The sequence below is a fragment of the Corythoichthys intestinalis genome, chromosome 10 (genome assembly GCF_030265065.1).
Source record: "Corythoichthys intestinalis isolate RoL2023-P3 chromosome 10, ASM3026506v1, whole genome shotgun sequence".
NCBI lineage: Eukaryota > Metazoa > Chordata > Actinopteri > Syngnathiformes > Syngnathidae > Corythoichthys > Corythoichthys intestinalis.
The window spans coordinates 47,118,294-47,131,893 of record NC_080404.1 but is presented as its reverse complement, the minus strand read 5'-3'; the positions used below and the strand labels follow the sequence as shown (position 1 = coordinate 47,131,893).

The 13,600-nt window shown below is 35.4% G+C and overlaps 1 protein-coding gene across 5 annotated transcripts in view; it reads left to right on the top strand.

The window, feature by feature from the left end:
- Positions 1-3,155: 3,155 nt before the first annotated feature.
- The window catches only part of rasgrp3 (RAS guanyl releasing protein 3 (calcium and DAG-regulated)), a 43,545-nt gene continuing 33,100 nt past the window's right edge, over positions 3,156-13,600 (top strand). The window contains exon 1 of one of the 5 annotated variants that reach the window (XM_057847565.1): positions 3,156-3,199. The gene's annotated coding sequence lies outside the window, so the exon portion shown is untranslated. Of the gene's footprint in view, positions 3,200-5,652; positions 6,325-9,853; positions 10,543-13,600 lie in introns of those variants that run through there. The other 4 variants (XM_057847564.1, XM_057847566.1, XM_057847562.1 and 1 more) reach the window with 4 other exon arrangements.

Here is a 13,600-nt window from a genome sequence, read left to right as displayed (position 1 = left end):
ATCAACCGTGTCAAATGCGGCGCTGAGATCCAATAGTAGCAGAACAGATGATTTGCCTGCATCGGTATTCCGACGAATATCATTTAGGACTTTGATAAGCACAGTCTCGGTGCTGTGTTGTGGTCGAAATCCAGACTGAAATGAGTTAAAAAGATTGTTTTGCATCATATAATTCTGGATCTGTTCGAACACAACCCTTTCGATAATTTTCCCCAGGAATGTCAGATTTGATATTGGCCTGTAATTACTAATGGTTGAGGCATCCAGATTAGGTTTTTTTAGGAGAGGTTTTATTACTGCAGTTTTTAAAGTCTGAGGAAACTCTCCTGTTTGGAGAGAAGTATTTATAATCTGAAGTATGTCTGGGGCTATGCAATGAAAAACAGTTTTGAAAAAGTTTGAAGGAAGGATGTCAAGGCAGCATGTAGCAAGCAAGAATCGAGACTGTTTTATGTCCATATCTATAAAGAAGTCAGGGATTTAAGCATTTATTCACAAGAATTTTCAACGTAAAAAGCTCTTTGTCAGTGTTTCCAGTCAGTTAGCTTTGACAGAGATAGGCCCCCTATCGATCGTCCCTGCGCCCCGTGTCCAATCAATATATTATGAAGTCTATGCATGCATATTTCTCAACATGTTCATGACTAACCTGTCCTGAAGTGGTAATTTCCTCCTAGGTGAATCTTGACTTTTCCTACTGAAAGACCCCAAACCAGGGGTTTGCAACCCTGGTCTTCAAGAGCCGCTATCCAGCTTGTTTTCCATGTATCCCTCCTTTAACACACCTGAATCAAGTAATCAGGATAATTATCAGGCTCCTGCAGAGTTTGCTGATGAGCTGATCATTTAATTCAGGTGTGTTAAAAGAGGAAGACATGGAAAACAAGCTGGATAGCGCCTTTTGAGAACCAGGTTTGCAGACCCCAGCCCCAAACCATTATTTTTTTAGGGGGGGCAGAGAATTGTCATATTTGTATTAATTCATGTATTTGGCGGAAAACACTCAGGTGACTTGAAGTTCCGCTCTGAGACCCCCAATTCGGCCAACTTTCAAAATTGTCGGATATGCATGTGTGATACATCATTGGAAAGCTTAAAATCTCAATTTTCGGGGGAAAGAAAAATTTTGAACAGGAGGGCATTTAAAAAAAAAAAGTTTTTTAAACAGCAAAACCCTATCTGGAGGTGAGAGCACATGAGAGCAGAATTACAGACGCCATGACTTTAACAAGATATTATCGCGTTCTTACCTTGTTTCGATCCAAAAACTCCATATATCACCGAGTGTCAAGACACAGCTGTGAATGGCCACAGCTGGATGTTTTGGGTATTTTATGGGTAAAACATGGTAATATAAGAAGTGTCGCCATGCAGAAATCGCAGACATTAAGGAGTGGTCGAGATTTTCTTTTTCATATATTTACCAGGTCTGTCAAACGAATTTTTAATCGAGTTAATCACAGCTTAAAAATTAATTAATCATAATTAATCGCAATTAAAACCATCTATGAAATATGCCATATTTTTCTGTAAATTATTGTTGGAATGTTAAGATACGACACAAGACGGATATATACATTCAACATACTGTACATAGGTACTGTATTTGTTTATCATAACAATAAATCAACAAGAGGGCATTAACATTAAAATTCTGTTAAAGCGATCCATGGATAGAAAGACTTGCAGTTCTTAAAAGATAAATGTTAGTACAAGTTATAGAAATTTTATATTAAAACCCCTCTTAATGTTTATCCATGGATAGAAAGACTTGTAGTTCTTAAAAGATAAATGTTAGTACAAGTTATAGAAATTTTATATTAAAACCACTCTTAATGTTTATCCATGGATAGAAAGACTTGTAGTTCTTAAAAGATAAATGTTAGTACAAGTTATAGAAATGTTATATTAAAACCCCTCTTAATGTTTTCGTTTTAATAAAATGTGTAAAATTTTCAATAAAAAAAATTAGCTAGTAGCTCGCCATTGTAGATGTCAATAATTACACAATCCTCATGGTGCTGAACCCATAAAAATCAGTCGCATCCAAGCGCCAGCAGATGGCGACAAAACTAAAAAAAAAAAAAAACAAGTAACAAGTGCACATGACCCTGTGCTGTAATTTTAATCTGTTTGAGCGGGGCATGTGCGTTAATTGCGTCAAATATTTTAATGTGATTAATTTTTTAAAAATTAATTACCGGCAGTTAACGCGATAATTTTGACAGCCCTGATACTTACCCTTTCAAACGTTTTTAAAAAATATATTTTTCTTTTTTTTTTTGGATCGAATATTTATCATCTAACATATCGGAGAAAATAAGACAGTAACAACAACAAAAAAATACAATTAAACGATAGTTATGAGCTGGATTTCTGTGACTATTACAGATGCCATTTTTTTCATTGTGACATAATTTTTTTAAAGTTTAAAATATGCGAATGAATAATTTTTTGAATTCGTTTTTATTTTTTAAACGAAATATGAGACACCAATTAATGATTCTGAGCTAAAAACGACAGACATTTTGAATAATAAATATAATAAATTACCTTCGTTTTATGGCTGGGTTGAAACAAAAGCGGTTGCGCGACGTCTGTAAACGGGGGTTTTCAGGGTAAAACTGACAAATTAAAAATAGTTCGGGGGCTTCATGCGCCGTGAATCTGTTATGGCAGCATATAGACATATTGTTCTATCAAACACAACAGTTGTTTTGTCTTAAAATACAGCAGTTTCTTTTAAAGAGGAGTGGAATAGCAGAAACTGCTTTTTCAGTCTTGTCTGTGTTTTCCGCCATTTATTGATTTATTTTTCATGTTAGTGTAAAATTTGATTTGTTCAATAAAATGTTAGTACTAATATCATTAAATATTATACATTTTTCACATTCAAAAAAACATTTTGTCAAATCATGGGTTGTGATACGAATCGTATCGTTTTTGTAGCGTTACAACCCAAGAGTATATGTTTCCATTATTTGAGTCACCACCCTCCACAGCAGCGCTGTCGCTGTCCAAGAGCTAACCTTTGTTTTCAGTAAACCGACAATCTATTAATAGACGCTAATGTGACGGACGGAGAGGGAGTGCACGTGAAAGTTGCTGGATCGAGTTCACCTCTGCATGTAATGCCATATTTTGGGAGCGCAGGGTGATTATGGGATGCATCGCAACAGTTGCCGTGACTCAGTGAAGGGTAAGTATCACCTTAATGGTATTACTGTTTGTAACACTTTTATGTTACTGATCCAATGGTCACAATGACTTGCATTCTCAGAATCTCAAAAGAAATGATATAGGAATATTTGAAGAATGGATTTGAAATTAATTGTATTATATTTTATGTTATTTTTTACATGTCGTAACTCTGTCGGCTGCATCGGCATCGAGTTCCTTGTTAAAAAATCATTTAATTCAAATTTTTTTACTTCTCAATTCAAGACTGAGGACTACAGAAACCATTGAATATTTTAAAATTGAATATATATATATATTTTTAAATGTTAAGAAATCAACATAATATTTACAAATTTGTACATTTTTTAAATTGAAAAACAAAACAGTACAAACTTCATTCAGAGAATATTTTTCCCCTTTTTTGTTTTTCAACTTAGAAAATAGTTTGCAGTATACAGTACATGTAACCCCTCCAGACCTGCATTTTTTCTGCTGGGCAAAAAAAAAAAAATCTGCATTTTTTTCTGCTTGGCAAAAAAAAAAAAAAAAAAAAAATCTTCACTGATTTTTATTCTACTCGAATACCAGGACAAAGTGCAATTTTTGGTGGAGGATATTTGATGCTTTTGTTGTTGTTTTTTTAATGTTAATGTTACTGTTGTAATTGGTCTTAATGAGAAATGAGCACTTACGCTTGCCTTTTTGAAGTTGCGTTTTGTCTCAGCTATTTTCAAAGAGCCACAAATAGCAAAGAGGGCGTGCTAAACCTCATGAATTGATTTTGATGGGTAATCTTTCGTCCAATCATCTCCCAGAAGCAACTAAATTCAGTGTATTTACTGATTTAGAGACGTGAATGCGTCATGCTGTTCAGCAGCATGCTCAGGTCTGAAGGGGTTAAATATATATATTTTTAAAGTACATTTACAGATTTTCTAATACAATAAATTTGTATTTAATAAAAACTAAGAGACTTTTGCAATTTAGAGGCTCAAAAATATGATTTGGAACATTTTTGGTTCGAAAAATTTCTCTCAGGGATTCATCAACTATCAAAATGAATGTCGATTTATTTGATCATCAATTAGTTGTTGATTGATTTGTAGACATAATGTAAGACAAAATCTCCAAAGGAAACCCTAACTATACTCAAGGTCATAAGTTATAAGACACCATTCAGTTGAATGAGAAGGAGTCAATTTAAAGTTCAACTTAAAAGTGATGTTCACACCCCTGATATCAAGCTTTCTAATTTGGAATTAGGGTTGTTCCGATCATGTTTTTTTGCTCCCGATCCGATCCCGATCGTTTTGAGTATCTGCCGATCCTGATATCTCCCGATCCGATTGCTTTTTTTTTGCTCCCGATTCAATTCCAATCATTCCCGATAATTTTTCCCGATCATATACATTTTGGCAATGCATTAAGAAAAAAATGAATAAAACTCAGACAAATATATATATTCAACATACAGTACATAAGTACTGTATTTGTTTATTATGACAATAAATCCTCAAGATGGCATTTACATTATTAACATTCTTTCTGTGAGAGGGATCCACCGATAGACTTGTAATTCTTAAAGGATAAATGTGATTTTGTATATTGTGACTAAATATTGCCATCTAGTGTATTTGTTGAGCTGTCAGTAAATGATTCTGTAGCCATTTAACTGTTGTGCCCAAATGCATGATGGGAAGTGCACCCATGACTGTGCGTAGTGGTACCAATTGATATATCTTCTCTGCATTGGGAAATATTACAGGGTGTTAAGAAAAAGGTCAATTATTACCTTTTATCCCCACATTGCTTCCCACGATATTTCTAATCGTAGGGAGAGGGATTGTAAGGCTTTAGCTAATTAAAAAAATGCTCCAAAGGCTGCCAAAATTCTCTCTACTCATTTTACGCTGCCTTTTAGCTCTATATATAAGTAAAACGGCGCCATTACAGATTGAAGCCGACAATGCATGAGTGGGTCGTGCAGCGCATGCGTTGATTGCGTTAAATATTCTAACGTGATAAATTTTTTTTAAAATTAATTAACGCCGGTAACGGGATAAATTTGATAACCCTACCTTAAGCCTAAACTAAAGACTCTGGATGAGTGTAACATATTATGTCTGTCACGTTAAATACAATTAGAAAACGATTTAATTTAAAAAAAATATATATATATATATATATATATATATATATATATATATATATATATATTAAAAAAAGGCATGCCCGATATTTTTTTTGCCAATTCCGATACTTTGAAAATGACGTGATCGGACCCGATCGATCGACATCTCTATTTGGAATATTCATGAACCTGTCCATCCATCCTTTTGGCCATACCACTTTGACCACCCTGAACTGCTTGTTAGTCAATCACAGGGCACCTTTATACAAACTAGCATTTTACCCTCAAAACGGCTGAGAAAAGCCAACAATGACATCCCTGTCCTCGTGCACAAACACAAACACGAACCCCGGGCGACAATCTCCGAAACCCCTTTGAAACAGCGAGACAATAAAAGTTGAACTTGTATTCTTTTTGTCCAGCCGGGCGGCAGGATGTTCGGTCAGTGTTTTTGTTTAGGCAGACATTTTTAGAAGCCCATAGAGACAAAACAATGCAAACAACGTCATTAGAGAGGAATAATGGATGGGCTGACCCTCTCACACAAATCTAGAACAATGGACACGCACGCAAACACGTTCAATAAACACTCAGTTTGGGAAGTGAGCGGAATAACAAATTGAAGATGCATTAGACAAGAATGAGTCACTCATCATGTTTTGCTCATTTGGAACATGTTGCACTTATCACTGTATATTACATTAGGGTAAATTTGACAGGACTACAACATATTTTGATGCAGGTTTTTCCACTCCACCTTGCCGAGTCTCTAAAATTAGCACCCGTCCAGGCAACTCACACAGGCAGGAAAACTAAGTTGGGCAAACAATTGAAGGAAGTCTAATGGCCATTTGGACAAACAAGTTATGAAATGGGTCAGTGTCAATTCAATGTGAAGCTGCATTGGTGCCTGAGACTGAAGGATTTCATAGACAAGGAATGATGGACTAGTTTCCAAACGGTGGATATTCATGGATGCGGTTTAAAAAATCTACGGCCAAATCATAGATGAGGTATGTGCAGTATGTTAATTTAATCATATTATATCTAATCACCTAGTATGATGAGACGGTTACACTTTAGTTGAATGCTTCTCTTGACAGTGTTCATCGTTAACATTCAATCATTTTCATGGCAGGAGTTACAGTGGGGCAAATAAGTATTTAGTCAACCACTAAGTGCAAGTTCTCCCACTTGAAAATATTAGAGAGGCCTGTAATTGTCAACATGGGTAAACCTCAACCATGAGAGACAGAATGTGGGGGAAAAAAACAGAAAATCACATTGTTTGATTTTTAAAGAATTTTTTTCCAAATCATGGTGGAAAATAAGTATTTGGTCAATACCAAAAGTTCATCTAAATACTTTGTTATGTACCCTTTGATGGCAATAACTGAGGCCAAACGTTTTCTGTAACTCTTCACGAGCTTTTCACACACTGTTGCTGGTATTTTGGCCCATTCCTCCATGCAGATCTCCTCTAGAGCAGTGATGTTTTAGGGCTGTCGTTGGACAACACGGACTTTCAACTCCATCCACAGATTTTCTATGGGGTTGAGATCTGATTTCATTTTGCAGCATGACCTGGCACCTGCTCACAGTTCCAAAACCACTGGTAAACGGTTTACTGACCATGGCATTACTGTGCTCAATTGGCCTGCCAACTCTCCTCAGCAGTGACACAGGCTGATTGCCTCCATGCCACGCCGCATTGAAGCAGTCATTTCTGCAAAAGGATTCCCGACCAAGTATTGAGTGCATAGCTGATATAATGGCGTACCGCACGCATGCTATTTTTAAACCGTGACGTCGCATCGTAAAGCCAAAGTAAAGTAGAAGTGGGACATTATAGACCCGCCCTCAAATAGAAGCACTGTAAAATCTGCTACTTTTCTCCGGTAATCTTTCAAAAACGAGCATGCTGATCACACATTGCTTTTTTGGAACTTGTACAAACGACTCTAGACATTACGACATATGAAGGATGTTTTCTTCATATGTTTCCCGATACTAAAAACTCAGAGAAAATGTGAAGACTGAATCAACTTGCGCAGACGTTTAACCCCAGCTCGGCAGTAAACATTTTGTTGGGTTGGCATGGTCTTTCAGAGGACAAAGAGGTAAGCCATTTTGATATTTTTAACTTATTTTTGGGCGTGACGTGCCGGGCTGCTTCTGTCTGACAATGAATGACCTGAAAAGAATTAAATTGGTATCTGACTGCCACTGTTACATTTTCTGTTGTAAAAAAACAACAACTTTAATAATGGGGAAGTGTAAATAAGTTATTGAATTAAGATTTGTTAACAATGAAAAAATTAAAAGTGTTCGTTGGCTGTAACTGAGTAGCGTTTGCGATCACTACACAAAATTAACTAAATTACCCCCAAGAACGGTCAGAGACGTAGGACAACCAGGGCTGGTGGTAAAGGATAGCTTGTTGAAACAGGAGAATGTCATTGTCAGTCGCGTCGATAAAAAAGGCTATGCTTAAGTCGGCTCGTTTTTTTCCCGTCTTTTTCAGCCTTCGACACTCAAGCCATCTCTTTAAATGAACATTTTAATGTTCTTCCACATCTTTGCCAGTGAATTTGGCACCAGGGACAAAATTTTCCGAGAGAATTGGAAGGTTTAGCACTGTAAACATCTCCTTCGTACACGATTTCCATTCATTTCCTATTAGGGACAAACGGTGGCTTGTCCCCACTTAGCAACAGTAGCTAATGTCATGAATATTAATGAGCGGAAGTGACTTGTTGCTTGCGGTACGCCATTAATTGAAGGTCGACTTTTTTTGTACTAACAACACTTTTTTGTATTGGTCGGATGAAACAGGCTAATTTTTTGAGATAGGGATTTTTGGTTTTTCTTGACTTTTTTGCCAAAATCATCAATATTAAAACAATAAAAGGCTTGAACTACTTCAGTTGTGTGTAATGAATCTAAAATATATGAAAGTCTAATGTTTATCAGTACATTACAGAAAATAATGAACTTTATCACAATATGCTAATTTTTTGAGAAGGACTACTTTTATTAAAGGCCTATATATGAATACAGTCGTACTATCGCAATCTAATTATATTATACCTATTAGGGTTGTTGCGATCATGTTTTTTTTGCTCCCGATCCAATCGTTTTAGTTTTAGTATCTGCCGATCCCGATATTTCCCGATCCGATTGCTTTTTTTTTGCTCCCGATTCAATTCCAATCATTCCCGATAATTTTTCCCGATCATATACATTTTGGCAATGCATTAAGAAAAAAATGAATAAAACTCGGACGAATACATACATTCAACACACAGTACATAAGTACTGTATTTGTTTATTATGACAATAAATCCTCAAGATGGCATTTACATTATTAACATTCTTTCTGTGAGAGGGATCCACGGATAGAAAGACTTGTAATTCTTAAAGGAGAAATGTGACTAAATATTGCCATCTAGTGTATTTGTTGAGCTTTCAGTAAATGATACTGTAGCCATGCCCAAATGCATGATGGGAAGTGGAACCATGACTGTGCGTAGTGCTACCAATTGATATATCTTCTCTGCGTTGGGAAATAACACAGGGTGTTAAGAAAAAGATCAATTACTGTAATTTTCGGACTATAAGCCGTTACTTTTTTCCTTCATTTTGATACCTGTGGCTTATAGTCCAGTGTGGCTTATTTGTTGATTTTTTTAGGTAACACTTTATTTGACAGCGATGTCATAAGACTGTCAAAAGATCATCAAAATTATGACATGACACTATCATGGACATTACTGAATGCTTATCATTTGGCAAATTATGTCACTAACTCAGTTTTTGTCCATCTTGGATCTTTTGCATCCATTCAAAAGAGAGATCATTTGCCGTATAACTCTTAATGACATCTGTTGTAAGCATTCATGAATGCTCAGGACAGAGACATGTCATAATTATGATTGTGTAATGACAGTCTTATTGCACCACTGTCAAATAAAGTGTTAGCAAATACCATAACTAGCAATTGATGAAACAATTGGAACAGTAACTGAAGAAATATTTAGCACAGAACTTGATTTTTGATTGTTATTTACATCTGTAGCGCTGCAATGCATGCTAAGAGGCATGTTGGATGACAACAGTCAACAGCAGGTGGCAGCAGAGGTTGACTGTCTCCCCCAAGGGAGCAGTGATGGCCAAATGAAGCTTCTTGAAGCAATAAAGCTTTGCACTAATTGGTTCAAAGTTTAATGATGGTTCATTTGGTCTTATGACAGTCGGTCGTATGATGCCGCTGTCAAATAAGGTTGTACCGGTTAATATCTTTTGGTGTAAATATCCCATGATACAGTGAGGACAGCGGCGGCTTATAGTCCAGTGCGGCTTATCTATGAACAAATGCCGTTTTCGTGCCAAATTTGGTGGGCTGCGGCTTATAGTCAGGTGTGCCTTATAGTGCGAAAATTAGGGTACTACCTTGCATCACCACATTGCTTCCCACGATATTTCTAATCGTAGGGAGAGGGATTGTAAGGCTTTAGCCAATTAAAAAAAGGCTGCCAAAATTCACTCTACTCATTTTACACTGCCTTTTAGCTCTCTATATACTGTAGTTAAAACGGCGCCATTACAGATCGAGCGCGACAATGCGTGAGGGGGTCGTGCAGCGCATGCATTAATTGCATTAAATATTTTAACGTGATACATTTTTTAAAAAATTAATTACCGCCGTTATTGGGATAAACTTGATAATCATACCTTAAACCTAAACTAAAGACTCTGGATGAGTGTAACATATTATGTCTGTAACGTTAAATACAATTAGAAAACGATTTAATTAAAAAATATACAGTATATATATTAAAAAAAAGGCATGTCGGATATGTTTTGCCGATTCCGATTCTTTGAAAATGACGTGATCGGACCCGGGACATCTCTAATACCTATGGACTGTTCTTTGGTGTTTTGAGACCAGTCTTTCTTTTAGCATACTAGCAGTGAGTGAATGAGTATATTTTTACAATTGCAGTCAATACAATCTCACAGCCTGTGTGGGTGTGTGTGTGCGGGGGTGTGCGCGTGTTGGTGGGTGGTCACATGGCATAGATCCTGCTGCTCAGGGTCGTTGTGTTTACTAACAAGAGGAAGAGGAGGTCATATTGTAGCTCTTGTCTAATCAGCGTTCTGCTCAATTGCCGTCAACAGTTCGGTCGTCAGTGGTACGGATAGTTTCTTCACATTCTGCTTTTCTCCAGGTAAGATCCATTGTAACATTTCCACTAAGGGTTGTAGTTTGTGGTACTTTATTTGAAATGTGACCTTGCTTCCTGTTTTCAACTGTGTTCAAGTTGTCATGACCAGCTGTTTATGTTGAGTTATCTGAAGCAGCAGTAGGGAATATATTTTTGTCCTCAGTACCACTGTGGTCATTACAATTTTATATGGTAGGCTAATAAGTTACAATGTTGAGTTTTACGCTGCTGTTTATTAAGTTATAGGCTGTAAATAGAGCTTGTCAAGGCTCTGCTTTTGCTATCAAGACTGATCAGTGATTTTGGAAGCTAAACTGCACATAAACGCACATTATGATGCATCTACAAATCAGAGGCAGGGACACAGTGACCCATTGTAAAGCAGCAGAGAACAAGTCATGCTAAAGGGCACAGCTGACTATAACGTGGAGTCGTGCAATAAAAGCAACAGCAAGAAAAAAGATTTTCATCTTTTTGTCCAAGTAAGAACAATGTTTCGATATTGTATTTTAGAGCCGCTTTGATGCTTGAGGTTGCTTCAAGGGATATTAAACTTTTTGAAATGACGGACCATTTATTTAATTCACTGGCTCCCATTGTGAGCATTCATAGCCAAAATTCCCAGTTTAAATGAATTGGCTATCATTGTCAATGGCAGACAATGAGTCAAATTCTATGGGGAAAAAAAAAAATCAAAAACAACTTTAGATTCTTATAACCAGTCTTTTTCTGTTTTTATTTGATTATTTTTCTTTTTTGTTAAATTACATTAGTATTAAAATTAGAATTTTTTCATGAAAAATTGGATAAAAATATTTAAAATTCAATAACACTGGCTAACAAAAATGTGTTCTTATGTCATTTTGGATTGCTGAATCCAAATTCAAACTGTTTTTTCTTTCTTAATTAAAATATTTTTTGCAATACAAAATTATTCTGAAGCAATAATTTTTAACAACCTGGGTGTTATAGTTATACCTAACCCTTAAATAAATGTTTAATCATATGCACCAAAGTTATACCTTTTATGCCATATTTTGGACAACTGCGGACACAAAAGACCGATACAGGGACAATGTGACATGTGCTGTATGGATGACCAGGATTTATTTCAAATTATATTTATTTATTTCAGTATTTATTTATTTAAATTTTTATATAGTATGGAGTGTAAGAATGAAATAAATAAAAAGTGTAATAAATAAATAAATGTCAAAATAAATAATCAAATGAATAAATAAAAATTGAAATAAATCCATCAATCAATCAATAAATAAATGAATAAATAAATAATAAAATAAATAAATGTTGAAATAAATAAAATGGAAATAAATGTTCAAATAATTAAATATAATTTGAAATAAATAAATAAAAATTGAAATAAATAAATGAATATTGGAATAAATAAATCTAAATTGAAATAAATATATAAGTATTGAAATAAAAACATAAATAAAACATAAATATTGAAATACAAGCATTTCAATGACACATTTAATAATTTTTTCAATTGTGTATTTACAGTATTAATTTTTGCACTGCTGCCAAAGCATGCCAATATGTTAAAATGAGTCAACTTTGACAAGTTAATGTTGACAACGATTCAGAAAAATATACGATAATAATGCAAAGGACCGAAAAGTTGAAATGGGTGAAACTAAAATTGTGTGACGATATAAGCTGAATCTGAATAAAATATCAGAATATCAAAACTACTGATTGCGTGAAAAACCAAAGCAAAATTTTGAACTCGGCAACCAAAAATTGTATAGAATATGTTTAAACAAACAAAAACGCATTGAACCTAAAATGACAAAAAAATCTTGGCCAGTGTATGTTAAAAGTAATAAAACATAATACAACTACTGATTGGGTAAAAAACTAGGGGTGTCCCGATTGCGTATTTCTACACCCGAGTCACCTGATTTTGAATATCTGCCGATACAGAGTCCCGATCCGATGCCGAAAAAAAGTTGTTTTTAATAAAAGGGTTAAAACCGTGCCGCCTTCATAATGTGAATATTTTTTTTAAACAAGAAAAACGTAGAAAAATGCTTGTCTTTACTAAATGCTTCATTAAGTGAGTCCACTCAAATCCAAATTGCTGAGAACAGCTTTTAACTTACACAATGAGTTGCCACAGCACACCTTGCAAGTTCAACGATGATTGACACATTTGTGCCTTTGATCGTAGACCTACCAAGCTTCTCTGGCCAGATCAAAGCCACAAACCTGTCAATCATCGTTAACTTTAAGTACCAAACGCAAGCTGGACAGTTTGGCCGCACTGCTGAGCAGAAAGAAGGGTGAGAAGCTGTGGTGCGCTACGAGCATGAAGCAGAAAAACATAAATGTATTTTTTTTAATTAAAAAAATGATCCTTTTCACCAATTCCGATCCTCTGAAAAATGGCGCGATCGGGACATCCCTAGTACAGACTAAAGCATACAGGAAAAAAATCTTTGAAAAAATGTACAGAATACGTTTAAAACAGCAACAACAAAACACTCATAACTGAAAATGACACACCCAAAAAATTGTTAGGTAAACAGGTTAAAAATTAAAGAGAGAGTATAAAAAGAATACAATAATAATTGAGCCCTAGTATCCGCATACAGGTTAGTGGACTTCACATTTTGGGTTACATAGTCCAAACGTTTATAACCTAATTTGACCAACATGTCCACATATATATGTATATGTCCACATATGTTGACAACAGGTTTTTATGAGTTTAAGTATTTTTTTAAATGACCAAATATTGTCACTTGCCCTATACAGGGTTAAATTAGTCTACACACTGAGGCGTCGCGTCCCATTTGGCAAACCAGGCAATTGCCTAGGGCCCCCAGAGGGCCAAGAGATTTAGCACACGCAGCTTTACTGCACTGTCACAGCGATAAGTGTAGGGAGTTTTTCCAATACCATGGAATCATTTGGGAGATTTTTTTAACAATTCTGTTATCAATTCCAATCAGCACTAACCATGTCACGTAGATTATACGTGGTTAAGAAAGTCCAATCAGCTACAGTATTAACTCCACATGATTGTTTAAAGAGT